At 36.1% G+C, this 19,697-nt stretch overlaps 1 pseudogene; it reads left to right on the top strand.

Annotated features, from left to right (window-relative positions):
- Window positions 1–12,031: 12,031 nt before the first annotated feature.
- Window positions 12,032–12,943, top strand: LOC140857374 (uncharacterized; annotated as a pseudogene).
- Window positions 12,944–19,697: the final 6,754 nt, after the last annotated feature.

The following is a 19,697-nucleotide window of genomic DNA, read 5'->3' as shown; positions in this document are numbered from 1 at the left end:
CGTTATTAAATCCCTGTTGTTGAAGGAATTCTCCCTCGAGCCCCCTTCGAAGCTGTGGGAACCCTCAGTGGCAGTTCGACAGCCGTCGAACTTGCAGGCCACTATTTTCCCCCTCCTACTCCTCTCGATCCGTGGCATCCTCTCGAGATTGACCTCTGGGGCAGAAGCCCCGATGGAAGAACTCCTCGAAAGGGCTCGGAAGATTGAAGACGGCGGGGGGCCGGTGGAGATGGCGAAGATTGGCACGAAGAATGCTTGAGGTCGAAAAGGGCGCTGATGTGTGGCTAAATTCTCAGACAGAAGAAAGGCGTCGTCTAGACTCTCAGGCAAAATGAAGTCTCTGGAGGGAAGGAAGGGATTTAAATAAGCAACGGGGCCTGGCATAGTTATGGTGGCGATATCCCTAGGTCAACCAATGCCTGCCACGTGTCCCACTCACCGTGGTGCAGGGCTGACTGCTGGCGGAACCATTATGGCGTGGCGCTTGGGATTATGCTCCGATGAGAATTTCGAAAGGTCTCTTCGGATTGCCCCGATTTGAAAAGACTCCAGCATGCGCGCATTAAATGCCAGGATTTTCGAGGGCGGTCGTGCGCGGGCTTCAATGGAGCAACTTCGGCTGTGAAAATTTCTCTGTACTTCCTTCATTCGAAACTCAAACTCAAAGTAGGGGGACTGGTGTTGGGTATAAAATACCCCCCAACCAAAGTTCGGGTCAGGAGTGACCCTTCAGGGATTCTACCGATGTCCGACCTTCGGCAACATCTTTTCGAACCCCTCTGACGGTCGAGCCTCCGCAACGTTCTTGAGTTCTATCGATGGATAAACCCCCACCAGTGTCGATCGGATTCTTCACGATGGGCGGACTCCATCCAGGTGTCTACGGTGGTCGACCACCTTCTAAACTCCGTCCGGGCTCCTACGGGAGCTGGACTTCTTCCCCGAACCCAACTGCAGGTAGCCTCCGTCTGGGCTCCTATGGGAGTCGGACTTCTTCCCGAATGCCAACTGTAGGTAGACTCCGTCCGGGTTCCTACGGGAGCCGAACTTCTTCCTCGAACGCTAACTACAGGTAGACTCCGTTCGGGCTCCTACGGGAGTCGAACTTCTTCCCCGAACTCCAACTGCAGGTAGACTTCGTCCGAGCTCCTACGGGAGTCGGACTTCCGTCCTGAACTCCTATTATAGGTAGATTTCATCCGAACTCCTACAAAGGCCGGACTCCGAGTTTCTACTGCAAGCGATTCACTCTGAGCTTCTGCTACAGACGATCTACTTTAAATTTCTACTACGAGCGGTCCGCACCGGATTCCCACTGTAAGCCTTCACCCGAGCTTCCATTGTGGATGATTTCCTTCCGATTTCTATTACAGGCAGGCTTCAGCCGAGATTTCTCAACAAACGATCCCCCATCCGGGCTTCTACGGAGATCGAACTCCGATCGAACTTCGGTAGCGGACAGATTTCGAGCGAACTCCTACGGCACATGAAATCCAGCAGTTGGACCCTTCCAGCGGATGAACCTCTCCAGCGCCATCCGACATCCACTGCCGGTCGACCCTCTGTCGAATTCTGTGTGAAATCGAACCTCATCTATGGAAAGCCTCTGACCGAGCTCCTACGGTAAGTGGCCCTCGCCTGCAGTATTAACGCCCAAGGCACCCAACGGTAGAAGGTTCGCCAGCAACATCTGAGCTCCTCTCAGATGGATAGCTACCTCTCTCCGCCAGGCACCTCAACCGAGCTTCGGTCGACAGGACTGGACTCCCTGACAGGCCACAGTAATGGCCACGACTCTGCTCCACTTCCTGTAATGGATACCGTGCAGCTCCTTCACTCTCTGGCAAGTCACAACAACGGACGCCGCTCCACTCCCCGCAACAGGCTCCACGTGGCAGGTCACGGTGATGGCCACGATTCCACTCCACTAATCTTCATAACAAACTCCTCCCGGCCCCGAACGGCCCACTGCCAGATAGTTACAAACTTTGCTATCAGTCTGTTGCACCCTCCGCCTATAAAAAGGAGACCCCAGATACGTTATTCTCTAAGCTCTAATTTCTATCTCAAAACTCTGCTAAAATTTCCATTCGAGCACTCCATTCTTGTTCAGGCAGAGAACTGATTTGAGTATCGGAGGGTCTTACTGGAGCACCCCCAACTCTGATTTAGACTTCCTTTGTAGGTTCCGACGGTGACCGCGGCTCCCTCGACTCCAGCTTCTCCGACGTCGGTGGATTTTTGCATCAACAACACCCAATGCATCGGAAGCCCTAATGCCCTGAAACTCTTGACTATAATAATCAAAGCATAATAAATATAAATTAGGATAAGAAAAATACCTGTAGCGCTAATCCCAATTTCCACAAGGCATCCAAGTGTCCATCCTCCAATGATGATCCACACGAAAATTGAATCAAAGACAGTGCTCCTTCTTCACCTTGCTTCATGAGTTCTAGCCCCTAGAACTCGACTAGCCTCGTACCGGTCAAGTTTCTTCAAGAACTTGACCTCACCCTCTTAGAACCTCCTTTGGACTTCTAATTCTCCTTCTTTAGAATCCTTATAACCCTTGTTAGGACCAGATAAGGCTTTGTCTTAAATTCCAAAGCCTTGTCTTAAATCCCAAAGCCTTGTCCTAAAACTAAGATAGGTTGTAAGAAAGAAAAGAGAGCAACAGGAGAGAAATTAGAAACCCCTCTTTGATTCCTATACCCAGCACCCCAATAAATTTATAGCCACCAGAGGGATGCCAAAAGAGAGGGACATGCCTTATCCAAAAGGCATATCTGATTATCAGAGATAAGAGTTCCTTGAAGCAGAAGGACTCTTATCCATGATACGTCGATCAGCACCCTGGTCTGCGCACGTGCAACCAAAGAAGGGATGTTTTCACATCCCTTCTCAAATCAAAAAAAACTTCAAAAATCCATGTGGATTGGATATTTAATCTAGATTCTAGAAAATCAAAAATAGTGATAAAATTCTCACAGAAGGATGCTATCCTTGCTCCTCTTCACGCAAGTGCGGATCACCACGTGTGCAGGCATCAGGACCGACTTATGGCATCCGTTTGGTATCTAGATAAGTCTGAAAAAATTTCAAAAAAATTATCAAACATAGATTATCAAATGTAAAACATTATCACTAGAAGTCATTCTAATCTGAAAGCATTTGGTAGGGAGAAGGACTCTCCAAATCACGGAGAGATGCGACACTTCTGCACGCGCACGTGAGACATCCTTCTATTTTCAATTTTTTCTCTTCCTCAAAAATTCTAGAAAAAATATATCTCATGCTTTGAAATGTGTACCAAAGGATGTAGGATGATATGGGCTATCACACATATTTTAATCCCATAAAAATTAATATTTTTTCTTCTGCCCACGCCAACACTTGTATACAAAACCTGTTTTGCACCAAGAGTCTACCACAACTTGGACTCTTCATAATTGGTGTTAACATAGGATGTGGTGCCCCAATTTAGACTGCTTCCAGGTGATATGACCTGACCCAAATGTCTACCAAATTGGGCTAGCTAATTAGCAAGGGATGGGATCAAATTGGTCTCCAAAGGAGCAAGGGTTTTCACATGGGCTAGCATGCTTACTGGAATCCTGATTGAATCCAAAATTCCAATCAACCTTTTTCAAAAGGGTCCTTGGCCAATTTTCATATGTGTGTGATCCATTGGGTTCCACATCTAGCTAGTAGCAGGTCCAGGTATAAGTTGACCAAATATGATTAGATTTCAATCTAATCGATTTTGGTCCAATCGAGCAAACCCGAGTTCAATAATTAGAATCATTTCTAATTGGCAATTGAATTAAACTCTTTAATTTGGTCAAAAATCTATAAGTCAAGATTGATATCTAGTAATGTATCATGACTATCCAGAAGATGTGAAATTTGATAAGAATACCAAATCTACCCTTCAGTGGTAAATTACCGTGCAATTCAATCCTTCAATCATCTTTGCATCCTGAATATGTTCATGAGTATGGAATCATGTCAAACTCAAACATATATTCATATCGATTCTTAATTAACCAATAATGAATCCAATGAAGAAGTATTAGAAACTCTTTCTAATCTCCTTCCTGCTTTTGGCCAAAAGACTTTTCTGAGTCATCTAGGATTGAGAATACACAGGATGCGATCTCTTCTTACTAGGAGTGATCGATTCCATATTGACCTACTCACAACCTTCATACACACTCCACCATATCCAGAACACCCCGTACATGTCTTAATGCCATGCCTAGGTATGAACCAAAATATGGGTTCATGTGCACAAGATTCCATAGTGGTTTCAGGTCTAAAGATCACTTGCACAATTCTGACTTAGAGAACCATCTTTGACATGCAAATAAGACTTCCATTAGATGTTCTCTTTCATCGAGTCAATTCAGTGGACTCTTTCTCAAATGAGCACCCACATCTTTGTATTAGTATCTCACACAAGTGGCTAGTGAGATCTGCCACCCTCTTCATTGAGCATACATAGGATGTTCCAATCTATCTGAAATATTGATCTCCGACTCAATGCTCCTACGATCAAGAATATTTAAGATTAGGATTTTAGAATTTTAGGTCTCACTAGCATGACCCACTCATATCTCCTAAAACCATTATCCTAATCTTTGGGGTTCATCATAATCTTAGATATATTAAGATGCAGCTAATATGATGAATCAATGCCTTAAATAATAAATATCATTTCATAAGTTGAAAAATTTTAAATAAAGTCTCATCGTAACACACTTATGATTGGCTTATAGGACACTCTTCTTTCAATCTCCCACTTACACTAAAGTCAATCGCTTTTGTATCTCATACAATTAAGATGATGATCATATAGCTACTGTGGTATGGCCTTAATGAATAGATCTGCTATATTGTTCTTTCTGTCTACTCATTCAAAGACAACATCTTATCTTTAACGAGATGGAAACGTCTGAGGATGTGCTTGGATCTATAATTAGACCTAGGTTCCTTATTTTGAATAATGGTTCCAGTGTTATGAAAATAGAGTGACACTGGTCCTTCAATCTTAGGAACGACTCTTAAATCCATGATGAGTTTCTTCATCTAGACAGCTTCCTTAATGGCTTCACTAGCAGCAACATACTCTGGCTCAGTAGTTGAGTCAGCTACTATTGCTGTTTGGAACTCTTCCAACTCACTGTCCCATTAATTAGAATAAATACATACCCTGATATTGACTTGCTATCATCTACTTTTCAATGATCCTTCCTTAGATCAGCCTAAAATCTACAAGCTATGCCCAAAGCATAAGCTACATCAGGCTTGGTACATAGCATGGCATACATAATTGATCCCACAGTCGAAGCATAAGAGATTTTATTTATCCTTTTTCTCTCTTCTGGTGTCTTTAAGACATATTTTCTTAGAGACACATATACCATAACTTACAGACAAGTAACCTTTCTTACTTGCCTCCATATTAAATCTCTTTAATATGAGGTCTATATACCGTGACTAGGATAAGCCTAACATCCTTTTAGATCTATCTCTATAGATCTTTATACCCAGTATATAGGATGTTTCACCCTAGTCTTTTATGAAAAATTTATTTGATAGCCAAGTTTTGACCGATTGCATCATTGGGATATCATTCCCAATGAGCAGTATGTCACCGACATACAGAACCAAGAAGACAATAACACTCCCACTTGTCTTCTTATATACATATGGTTCATCCATATTTTTGATAAAGCCAAACTCTTTGACTGTCATATCAAATTGGATGTTCCAGCTCCTCAAAATCTGCTTCAATCCATAGATGGATCTCGTTACTCTGCATACTTGATTTGCTCTCCTACTTGAGATAAATCTCTCTAGCTGAGTCATATAGACCTCTTTCTCTAGATTACTATTGAAAATTGATCTTGACATCCATCTACCAGATTTTATAATCGTAGTATGCTGCTATAGCAAGCAAAATTCAGACAAACTTGAGCATAGCCACTAGTGAGAAGGTTTCATCATAGTCAATTCCTTGCCTTTGACTGAAACCCTTCACCACTAACCTAGCTTTGTAGGTTTCTACTTGGCCATCTACTATGATCTTCCTTTTGAAGATCCACTTGCACCCTATTGGGGTCACACCCTCAGGTGCATCAACCAAAGTCTACACTTGATTGGTATTCATCGAGTCCATCTCAGATTTCATAGCTTTCAGTTATCTGTTTGAGTCTCTATTCATGATAGCTTTCGAATAGGTCAGTGGATCAACATTCTAAATGATGTTGATAGAATTGTTATTCTCAATGACAAAATTATATCTCAGAGATGCTTGACGCACTCTATCTGACCTTCGGAGAGAAAGTGTGTATAGTGGATGTACCTCATCCTTGGGTACTTTTGATTGAGGATCTTCTTGTGGTCCAACCACTGATATTTCTAGATCGATTTGTAGATCATGAACTTTCATAAATTCAATATTCCTCCCACTGCCTCCTTCTTGGATAAATTCATGTTTCAAGAAAGTGGCGTGCCTACTAACAAACACTTTTGTTCAGTAGGGTGGTTGAAATAATATCTATTAATTTCATTAAGATACTCTACAAACCTATACTTATCTGATCTAGCATTAAGCTTATATCCAAAAATATTTTTGACATAAGTGAGACAGCCCAAAGTCTTAACATGTTTAAGATTAGGCTTCCTTCCATTCCATATCTCATATGGAGTGCTTGCAACAGACTTTGAAGGCATTTTGTTTAATATATATGTGGCAGTCTCTAGGGCATTATCTCTAGAAAGATATTGGGAGATCAATGAAGCATATTATGGACCGCATCATATCCATCACAGTACGATTTCTCCTTTCTACTACACCATTTAACTAAGGTGTATTAGGAGAATCCATTCAGAGAGAATACCTTTACTTTTAAGATGATTAAAAAATTTAATGGATAAATATTCTCCTCCTCGATCAGATCGAAGAAGCTTGATACTTTTTTTTTTCAATTTATTTCTCGACCATACCTTGATACTCCTTGAACTTATCAAAAGCTTCGAATTTATGTTTCATAAGATACACATATCCGAACCTTAATAAATCATCTGTAAAGATCGGAGTATCTTCTTCTGGCCTGAATTGTTATTGGTCCATATACATCTATATGTACTAGAGCTAACAACTCACTTATCCTCTCTCCATATGCAGAAAATGGAGTCTTGGTCATCTTACTTATGAGACAAGATTTATAAGTTTCCAATGATTCATAATCATTTGGGTCAAAGAATTCTTCTTTGTATAACTTGTTTATCCTTGATTCACTAATATAACCAAGGTGACAATGCCAGAGATATGTGACATTCACATTTTCTCTCTTTTTTTTCATATTTCTTTTAATATAAAAAATATTTTTATTGAGCGCAAGAATTAAAAGATTGTTATCAATATAATCACTGCCATAAAATTTATTAAAAAAAAAATAGAGTATCCATTTTTCATTAGCTTTATTTCATAACCTTGTTTTAATAACAAAGGTATAGAAATAATATTTCTAATGACCTTTGGCATGAATAACAGTCTTTTAATTCTAAAATTTTATTCGAAGGTAAATCAAGCATACAGGTTCCCACAGCCTTTGCGCTAATGGACTCTTCACTTGCGTCATAAAGCTCGAGGTTACCTCTTTTCAGATCTTTGATATTCTGTAGTTACAGTAACGAACTACAAAAGTGCGATCCACAGGTGGTATCCAATATCCAAATATCAGAGTTTGAATCACTCAATTGAAAAATAGGTCTGTATCATATACACACCTTTTGGTGTTACACTTACACCCTACTTCAATCTTACAAGATTATTCTTGTAATTATACTTTCAATTTTTAAATTTGGCACAAATAATATCTATATGGACATCATTACCTTCTCATTATTACTGACCAATCTAGGGTTAGAAATATTCAGAATATCAAAGTTTTTTTCTGATATAAACTTAATTTGTAAGTTCCTCAACCAATCTATATAGTTGTATCGATCAATAAGTTTTATTTATTATATCATGGGGTGAAAATAAAGAAGTCATAATGTAGACTTAAATTTATATAAACTAATAGTATAAGCAGACCACTCATGTTTGACATGAATAACTAGATGCAGACTTTTAAAATTAGTTATGTCTCCCACTATTTTATCAAATACCATAGCCCTCTCCTATGGTAAACGAGATATATTTTATATTTATCTTAGTAAAATTGAGACCCTAATTCCTCATAACGATCTTATATTAATCACAACAAATCCTTATGAGTTCATAGGTAAGAAACTCTTTCTAATTACATCTCATGCAATTCTCAATATTTTATCTTGACCTCTAAAATATATTAGCCTTGTGTTAACACAACAAGTTGTAATATTTTAGTTAAGTAAGATCCTTCATTTCAATACAATCAAAATCGAATATAATTGCCTTTGTGTTAGCACAATAAAGCAGTATATCCAAAATTACCATAAGCATCTTTTATGCACTAGAATTATGTTATATCAATCCTTATGACAAACCTTATGGTAACACAACAAACTAACCATAGTTCATGATGTAACATTAACCTAACATGAAGGAAGGCCCTTAGTAGTATTTAAAACACTAAGCTATCTTTATTCAAGATTCGAACTAATTTAATTGGTCAAAAAAGTGTTAAGATTGGTGGAGGTTCTCCCATTACTTTTTTTAGACACTAATAAAATTGGCCAGATCAGCAACGGAACCAATTAAATAACCACCGCACTTGAAACACTCCTTAGACATCAATTAATTAATCGATTCAAAAAATAGATCAGCTTCTGGTTCACAATACTACGACTTAATATGATTTTTATGAGGACTTTAATGGTCTCAAACACATCCTAATTCAATCTATCACAAGAATGCACTATAATAGTTATATCTTAATAATCATAACAACTAATTATGACATCTTATCATATCTCTAAGATATGGAAGCAGAATCATACAATATGATTATAACTAAACATCTCAAGCATATTATATATGCATGAAGTTCTAATAACATGCATGAATATAAAATACTCTTTTCATGATTCTTCTTCTTGGAACATCACAGTGGCACCCCTACACGCCATAAGAGTACCCTATTGAATAAGAAGAGAGGATCTCTGAACCCTACTTGCTCTTATGATCGGATGGCCTGGTGATGAACTCCAATTAGAGTACTAACCTACTAAAAAATTTTATACATACATCATGCATTTTATACTTAAAATATATCTCTAAGACATGATAGGGTTTGGATGTTCAATCAGGTTCAACCCTTGACCCGACTTGAACCAAACCAAAAACTCATGCTTGATCACAATCAAGATAATAATTTAATATTTGATTACATAAATCAAGATAGGCTCTGATACCACTGTTGGATTTCGATGGCACAGCGAAAGGGTTAGGTATTTAAAATTTTATTAAAAACATCCAATGCATCGGAAGCCCTAATGCCCTGAAACTCTTGACTATAATAATCAAAGCATAATAAATATAAATTAGAATAAGAAGAATATCTGTAGCACTAATCCCAATTTCTATAAGGCATCCAAGTGTCTGTCCTCCAATGGTGATCCACACAGAAATTGAACCAAAGACAGTGCTTCTTCTTCACCTTGCTTCATGAGTTCTAGCCCCTAGAACTCGACTAGCCTCGTACCGGTCAAGTTTCTTTAAGAACCTGACCTCACCCTCTTAGAACCTCCTCTGGACTTCTAATTCTCCTTCTTTAGGACCCTTACAATCCTATTTAGGATCAGATAAACTTTGTCTTAAATTCCAAAGCCTTGTCTTAAATCCCAAAACCTTATCCTAAAACTAAGATAGGTTGTAAGAAAGAAAAGAGAGCAACAGGAGAGAAATTGGAAACCCCTCTTCGATTCCTCAGATACCCAGTGCCCCAGCCTATTTTTAGCCACCAGAGAGATACCAAAAGAGAGGGATATGCCTTTTCCAAAAGGCATATTTGATCTGATTATTAGAGATAAGAGTTCCTTCAAGCAGAAGGACTCTTATCCATGATACGTCAATCAGCACCCTGGTCTGCGCGCATGCAACCAAAGAAGGGATATTTTCACATCCCTTCTCAAATAAAAAAAAATCCTCAAAAATCCACATAGATTGAAGATTCAATATATATTCCAAAAAATCAAAAATAGTGATAAAAGTCTCACGGAAGCATGCTATCCTTGCACCTCTTCACGCGAGTGCTGATCACCATGCATGCAGGCATCAGGACCGACTTATGGCATCCGTTTAGCATCCAGATAAGTCTGGAAAAATTTCAAAAAAATTATCAAACATAGCTTATCAAATGTAGAACGTTATTACCAAAATTCATTCTAATCTGAAAGCATTTGATATGGAGAAGGATTCTCCAAATCACGGAGAGATGCAACGCTTCTGCACGCGTGCGAGACATCCTTCGTTTTCTAATTTTTTTTCTTCCCCAAAAATTTTAGAAAAAATATATCTCATGCTTTGAGATATGTACCAGAGGATGAGGGTGATATGGCTACCACACATATTTTAATCCCATAAAAACTAATATTTTTTCTTCTGTCCATGCCAACATTTGTACGCAAAACCTGTTTTGCACCAAGAGTCCACCACAACTTGGACTCTTTATAATTGTTGTTAACATAGGATGTGGTACTCCAATTTGGATTGCTTCCAGGTAATATAACCTGACCCAAATGTCTACTAAATTGGGCTAGTTAATTAGCAAGGGATGGGACCAAATTGGTCTCCAAAGGAGCAAGGATTTCCACATGTGCTAGTATACTTACCGAAATCCTGATTGAATCCAAAATTCCAATCAACCTTTTTCAAAAGGATCCTTGACTAATTTTCATATGTGTGTGACCCATTGGATTCCACATCTAGCTGGTAGTAGGTCCAGAAATAAGTTGATCAAATATGATTAGATTTCAATCTAATCGATGTTGGTCCAATCGAGCTAATCCGAATTCAATAATTAGAATCATTTCTAATTGGCAATTGAATTAAACTCTTTAATTCGGTCAAAAATCTACAAGTCAAGATTGACATCTAGCAACATATCATGACTATCCAAAAGATGTGGAATTTGATGAAAATATCAAATCTACCCTTCAGTGGCCAATTACCGTGTAATTCAATTCTTCGATCATCCTTGCACCCTGAATATGTTCATGAGTATGGAATCATGTCAAACTCAAACACATATTCATATCAATTCTCAATTAACCAATAATGAATCCAATGAAGAAGTATTAGAAACTCTTTCTAATCTCCTTCCTACTTTTAGCCAAAAGACTTTCTGAGTCATCTAGGATTGAGAATACACAGGATGCGATCTCCTCTTACTAGGAGTGATCGATTCATATTGACCTACTCACAACCTTCATACATACTCCATCATATCCAGAACATCCTGTACATGTCTTAATGCCATGCCTGGGTATGAACCAAAATATGGGTTCATGTGCACAAGATTCCATGGTAGTTTCAGGTCTAAGGATTACTTGCACAACTCTCACTTAGAGAATCATCTTTGACATGCAAATAAGGCTTCCATTAGATGTTTCTTTCATCGAGTCAATTTAGTGGACTCATTTCTCAAATGAGCACCCACATCCTTGTATTAGTGTCTCACACAAGTGGCTAGTGAGATCTGCTACCCTCTCATTGAGCATACATAGGATGTGCCAGTCTATCTGGAACATTGATCTCTGACTCAATGCTCCTACGATTAGAAATATTTAAGATTAAAATTTTAAGATTTTAGATTTCACTAGTATGATCCATTCATGTCTCTTAAAATCATTATCCTAATCTTTGGGGTTCATCATAATCTTAGATATATTAAGATGCAGCTAATATGATGAATCAATGCCTTAAATAATAAATATCATTTCATGAGTTGAAAAATTTTAAAGAAAATCCCATCACAACACACTTACGATTGGCTTATAGGGCACTCTTCTTTCATTGGTAGCAGTGGATTACATGTCTAAATGGGTTGAAGTTGTTGCAACACCTACCAATGGTTCTAAGGTAGTGATGAGAATTGTTAAGAAGAAGATTTTCTCAAGATTTGGAGTTCCAAGGGTAATAATTAGTGATGAAGGTTCTCACTTTTGCAATAAGTCCTTTGATGCTTTATTGAAAAAGTATGGGGTTACTCATAAGGTGGCACTTGCTTATCATCCCCAAACTAATGGACAAGTGGAGCTTGCAAATTGAGAGTTAAAGCAGATTTTGGAAAAGACCGTGGGTAGTTCAAGGAAAGATTGGACAAACAAGTTGGATAATGCACTATGGGCTTATAGGACAGCTTTCAAAACTCTATTAGGTATGTCATCTTATATGCTTGTCTTTGGGAAGTCATGCCATTTATCAATTGAGTTGGAACATAAAGCCTATTGGGCAATCAAGGAGCTGAATATGAATTTGAGGGCTACAGGTGAGAAAATGTTGCTTCAGTTGGGTGAATTGGAGGAGTTTCGATTGGATGCTTATGAGAGTGCTTGAATTTATAAAGAAAAGATCAAACTTTGGTGTGACAAGCATATTCAAAAAAGAAATTTTGAAGTTTGGCAATAAGTACTACTCTTAAACTCATGGCTTAAATTATTTTCGAGCAAGTTGAGGTCAAGATGATCTGGACCTTTTACAGTATCAAAAGTATATCCATATAGTGCTGTGGAGATTTACAATGAGACTACTGGTTCATTCAAAGTTAATGGGCGGCGTTTAAAACCATACTTTGTGGGTGATATGGTATCGAAAGGGGTGGCTTATCCTTTGAAAAATCTGAATTACAATTATAAATTGTCTTGTAGTCAAGCTAATGACTATAAACAATCGCTCCTTGGGAGGCAACCCAAGCTAAATCTTTCTCTTGTCCTTTGTCTTTAATAACTTTTTATTATTATTATTTTTAGTTAAATAATTATGACCATAACCTCTTTTTGTTCAGTTATGCAGATTTGAGAAGTAAGCATGAGGTCGGTATGCAGATTTGAGAAAACCTATGCATTCAGCTTTGTTTAATAGGGGAGTATTAGTTTTTCTTTCTTATTTTCTTTCACATTGAGGACAATATGTAATTTTAGTTTGGGGTGGATAGATTTATGATTTATTTTGATTTTTGAGCAAAATTTTTTGAAAACTCTACTTTTAATGCCTTCCAAATCTGATTTTTGTGAAAGAATGTATGAAAAGTTTAACCTGCATAAATCATCTTGGGCTCCTTATTATTTATCAAGCATCAAATTTTGATGAGCAACATCTTATAAAGAATGATTAAGCATGCTTGAATTTGTATGATAGTTGAAGAACATATTTCTTGCAAACTTATGTGAGTAATGTAACTATGCATGAAAGATGAGTGTGATGCTTTTCTTGTGATTATCCCCCTTTGAGCTAGTCCTACATACGGTTTAAGTGAATAGAATGATTTGTACATAGAGTTAATCTACTCCAATATTTCGAGTTGCTTAGTAACTAGGGGTATTCATCACTAATGTTTACTCTTACGTCAAACGGCAACTTAAAATATGAGTATGCAAAGCACTTTAAGTCTGTAACTTGTTGAGTAACCAGGTGCATTCATCATAAATATTTGTATTCGTGTCAAAAGGCAAGTGCTTAAAGATGAAAGAATAAAATTTTGTTCAATAAAGAGAGAGAGAGAGAGAGAGAGAGAGAGAGAAAACAAATCCCTAGTTTGCTACCTTGTTTGTAGTAGTGAGAAGGGGTGATTGCAAGTTGAGTTGATACATGATTCAATTGTGTTAGTTGCATAATAAACATGATTGGGTTTGGAATTATGTATGAAAAATAAAATCAAAGAATGAGAGTATGCTTAGCTTTCTTTTTTTGTTAAAGAATTGATGTTTGCATAATAGGCACTTTGAGAATGATGATATCTTGAAGTATTGTCCTTTGTATTGAATGGTTTTTCATTGCTTGAGGACAAGCAATTATTCAAGTTTGGGGGTATTTGATTAGAGAATAAATTGCATATGTTTTGTAGTCATAAGTATTTAGTTGAAGATTAAAATTTATAACTTTGTTTAGTGTTTTGGATTTATTTTTGCATTCATTTACTTTTGAATCTTCTTGATGCTTTGTAGGTATTAAGGTGCCTATTTGGACCGAATATGGGCAGAAAATAAAGAAGAAATAACTTGGGTTTAAATAATAAAGAAATTCATGAAAAGAAAAATCAATAAAAAGAGTTTCAGATGAGTCGACTCAGACTTAAGGCGAGCCGACTTGGATCAAGAGTTTCAGATATTTTTGTGTGGCACACAGTCTAGAGTCGACTCGATATAATCTCGAGCCAACTCGATTACTGTTGAGTCGGCTAGTCAAGTCGACTCGAGATTGTGGCTTCAACTCAGAGAATTTAACAGAGAGCTGATTTTCAATGGAACAAAGGCAAGCCAACTCGACACCATCTTGAGTCGACTCGACAGAAATGAGTTGACTCGACCTCAGCACGTGTCAACTCGTTCCACAGGTGAGACGGTTTCAGTTTTTATTTTCTGACACGATTTGAGGCCAAATCTTTTCAAAATTCAAAAAGCTTTAAGAGATTTGATAAAAGAGGAAATGGATAGATATTAAGAAGAAAAGAATGAGAATTTAAGAAGGAAAATCCATGGGAATGAATGGAGAATGGATGATTTTCTGGATGGTAAAACAGAGGAGGAAGAATGGGCAAAGGTGGAGGCTGGGCGTAAGGAATTAGTATACTGGATATGGTAGGTAGCTGGATGCTTCGAGAATATTTGAGACCTGAGGGAGAGCGCACGTCCAACAAGAGCTGGAGATAGGCTATCCACAAGCGTGATCTGCGGCCATAAGCAGGGCATTAGGGATTCCCACATGTCATTCACAAATTTGTGCGAGAGCAGAGCAAGAGAGATGCGGGAAGAAGAATGTTAGGCATGAATGGTGCAGCAATTGGAAGTCTTTGTAAAGGCAGAGATCTGGTAAAGAAAAGAGGGAAGAAGAGGAGGCATAGAGCTAAAAAAATCAGAGAGAGTAGAGAGCTGAAAGGCTTGGGATTGAAGAATAGAAATCCAAGGACTGTTACTCAGAGGAGAAGAGCCAGGATCTGATCATCAAGCCATCTTTCTTTCATCTTCCTCTGTATTTTAGTTTGCTGAATTTTTAGTATTTAAGAATGAACTTTGTTTTGTTTTATTCAATGAATATTATGTGTGATTTTCTTTTTATGAGTAGCTAAACATTTTGTCCTAGAAATAAGATGTAGTCCTTGATTTTCCTATGATCATTGGATGCTCTTAATTAGATATTCTTGCTAGTGTAATTTGGTGTTTTTGAATTTAATTTGTGTGATTAACTAGCCACTAATTACATGTTTAAGGTGTTACATGATGGATCGAAAGATGAAGTGTGACATTAGTTGGTAAAAACATCAAACCTTGGTAGTGCTACTTAGAAATAAGAGCATTCCATTGTGACCTTTGTAGACATTCATAAAGCTTAATAAACTTGCATTAAAACTAAAGTCCACAAAAGTAGGCTTAGGATTAATGTGAGTATAAGTGTTGAGTCTTGAAAGAGATCATCGCATACAAAGAAAGAAGTCTTGTCGTTACTACTAGCAAGATTAACTTAATCAATCATGTTTAAAATTATCACAGGGAATCAAGTGATGAAATCTAAGTTCTAGGCATCTTTAATTTGAAACTTTGAAATTTGTAATTGATTCAGTTTTAGTATTCAGTTTAATTGAATTTCAGATCTAATCCTTTGAACTTGATTTGTCTAGATAATATAGAAAATTTGAACTTTGATACTTAATCCTCTTCCTCGTGGGAATGACACTTTATTCACCCTTTGCTATGATTTACAATGCGTACACTTGCGGATTAGTTTCAAGGGACATCTTGTCTACACTACCTTTCACAAAGTCATTTTTAATTAGAAATTTATTCAATCTTTCATACCAAGCACGGGATACTTGCTTCAAACCATATAAGGTTTTGTGTAATTTAAAAACATGGTTTGAAAAATTATGATCTTCAAAATCAAGTGGTTGTTCAACATATACTTCTTTTGAATTGAATCCACTCAAAAATGCACTTTTAATATCTATTCGATATAATTTAAAATTCATAAAGCATTCAAAAGCAAATAATAGTCTAATAGCTTCTAGTCTAGTAATAAGAGCATAGGCTTCATCAAAATCAATATCTTCTTTCTGATTATAACCTTTAGCTACTAGTCTTACTTTGTTTCTTACAACTACATCATTTTTATCTAATTTATTTCTGAATACCCACTTAGTTTCTATTATTGGATGATCATTAGGTTTATCAACAAGTATCCATACTTTGTTTCTTTCAAATTGATTTAGTTCTTCTTCCATAGCAATTATCCAATTAGGGTCTTCTTTAACTTTGTCAATGATTTTAGGTTCTATATGAGACACAAATGCTAGGTAGTTATTAACATTTCTTAAAGATGCATGAGTTCTTACCCCTTGCGATGGATCACCACTAATTTGTTCTTTAGGATGACCATATGCATACCTCCATTTTTTGGATAGAATTTCAATTTGAGTATTCTCATGGTTTTCATCTTTTATTTCAACCTCCCCTTTTTCTTTGTTATTTTGAGTTGTCGACTCTTTGAGGGTAAACTTCTCCATTTCATTGTCAATTAAACTTGCATCATCATCAGCAACATCTTCTTTTCTAGAAGATGGATCATTAGTTTCATCAAATACTACATACATAGACTCTTCAACAACCAATATATATTTGTTGAAGATTTTATATGTTTTACTAGATGTAGAATATCCAAAGAAAATACCTTCATCTGATTTTGTATCAAATTTACCTAAATTATCCTTACCATTGTTTAGAATGAAACATTTGCAACCAAAAACATGAAAGTAACTAATATTTGATTTTCTATTTTTTTCAAGTTTATAAGGATTTTTTTTTAAAATAAGCTAATTAAGGCAGTATTTAAAATATAACATGCTGTATTAATTGCTTCAGTCCAAAAATATCTTGAAAGATTATTTTCTTACAACATAGTATAGGTCATTTCTTCTAGGATTCTATTTTTTTCTTTCAAAAACTCTATTTTGTAGAGGTATTCTAGGAGCAAAAAAATTATGATTGATTTTTTTCATTACAAAAGTTTTCAAAGTGCTAATTTTCAAGTTTTGTTCCATGATCACTTTTTATGTAAACAATTGTTAGGTTTTTTCATTTGATACTTTCTTAAAAAATTTAGTAAATGCACAAAAGCTTCATCCTTTTGTGTCAAAAATAAAATCTAAGTGAATCTAGAAAAATTATCTATAATCACAAGTCCATATTTTTTACCACCTAGGTTTATGGTCCTAGTTGGTCCAAATAAGTCTATATGTAGTAGTTCAAAAGTTCTAGAGGATGAAACCATATTTTTAGATTAAAATAAAATTAGTTTATTTTTTAAATTGACATACATCATAAATTTTATTTTTCTCAAAGTTAAATTTTAGTAAGCCTTTTATAGGATCTCTTTGGATTAGTTTTGAAATTAAATCGATGCTAGCATGATCAAATCTATGATGCCATAACTAACTATTCTTATTGATTTTAGCATTCATTGTAACTAGATATTAGCCATTCTTAGTGGAATGATTATCCAAATCAACTATGTAGATATTTTCATGCCTATGTCCAACAAGAACTATGCTATTACCAATGGGACTAGTTACTATGCATATAAATGATTCAAAAATTATTTTAAATCTCTTATCACAAAGTTGACTTATGCTCAATAAATTATATTTTAAACCATCTAGTAAAAGTATATTTTCTATAGAAGTCGAAGGAGTGATACATATTTTATCACTTTCGATGATGTGCCCTTTGCCATTATCACCAAAGGTCACCACTCCTTCCTTGGATTCAAGAGTAATAAAGTGCTTCCTATGATCCATCATATGCCTTGAGCAGTCACTATCAAGATATCATTTTTTTTTTGCTATTGGCTATAAGAAACACCTATAATCATAAATCAAGTAGTGATTTTAGGTACCAAGTCATTTTGGATCCTTTAGGATTAGTAGCCATGGTTCCTTTAAGAACCCACACTTTCTTAATGTTTTGACCATCTTTCATTTTTCTAAAATTGTAGATATATGATTTGTGTCCAGTTTTACCATAGCAAAAATAAATTATATTTTGAAAGATTGATAAGATTCTTTTACAAAAAAATTCTTCAAAAATTTCTGCTTCTTTTGTATTTTAAATCAAATTCCTGCTTTGTCAAAAACACCTTTTGGTTGTTAAGTATCATTTATAATTTTTTAGTACTTAAGATGAATTTATCAACCATAGTTTTATCTATATTTTTTAATTTTCTTCTTTAGATTTTGATTTTCTGCAAAAATAGATTCTTTTTCTTTCAAAATCTTTTCCCTTTCCTTGATCAACGCTTGATTTGAAGACTTGAGATTTTTATTTTTCAAAGTGAGCTTTTTAAACTCATCAATCAAATTATAAAAGGCTTCTTGTAATTCTTCAAATGTAAATTCTGTTTGAGTGTCAAGTGTTACCTTATCCTCTTGAGCTATAAGACAGAGGTTAACCATCCCTTGTGCCTACTTATCTAAATTTGAATCGTCACTATCACTCCAAGTAGCCATCATTGCCTTCTTCTTCACTTTCTTAGAGGATTTCTTTAATTGAGAACAATCAATCTTGAAATGGCCTGGTTTTTTGTGCTCAAAATATATAGGTACTTCCTTATCTTTGTCTTTCTCTCAATCTTTGCTAGCCTCACCCTTGGAGAAGGGTCTCCTCTTGAAATTGGCCTTTTCTTCTTCATGAATAGTTTGAATTTTTGTGAATATGAGGGCCAACTCTTCATCTTCATCACCCTTTTTGGAGTCTTGACTATCTTCATCATCTTCTTTGGCTGTAGATTTGAGTGCCACGATCTTTTTTTCTTGGCTTCCTCTTTCATATTTTGCTTCATGGTTAACTCATATGTCATGAAAGAATCAAGAAGTTTTTCAAGGGGCAAGGTGTTGAGATCCTTTGCTTCTTGTATCACTGTCACCTTTACCTCTCAAGCTTAAGGAAGAGATCTAAGAATTTTTCTTATAAGTTCACTATTAGTAAAAGACTTACCCAAGCTCTTAAGCCCATTTATAATATCCATGAAATGTGTAAATATTTTAGTTATACTTTCAGTTGATTCCATTTTAAAAAGCTCATACTTATGCACTAACATATTGATTTTGGATTTCTTTACTTGATTGGTACCCTCATGAGTGATGTCAAGTCTATCCCATATTTTTTTGGCTGAAATACAGATGAAAATCTGATTGAATTTATTTGCATCAAGTGAACAATAAAGTATATTCATTACTTTAACGTTCAATTGAGCCGTTTTCTTATCAATGTCATTATAATCCTTTTTAGATTTTGAAACAATATTACTATCAATAGTGATTATGGGTGTGTGTGGTCCATTAATTATAATACTCCATATATCATGATCAAGTGCATGAATGAATATGCACATACATGCTTTCCAATATGTGTAATTTGAACCGTTGAATAAAGGAGGTTGGTTAGTAGACTGCCCTTCTGCTAGGAAAATATTCAATTAGATTGTCATCTTG

This window comes from Elaeis guineensis, chromosome 4 (genome assembly GCF_000442705.2).
Source record: "Elaeis guineensis isolate ETL-2024a chromosome 4, EG11, whole genome shotgun sequence".
Taxonomy (NCBI): Eukaryota; Viridiplantae; Streptophyta; class Magnoliopsida; order Arecales; family Arecaceae; genus Elaeis; species Elaeis guineensis.
This window is presented reverse-complemented; position numbering and strand designations above follow the sequence as displayed.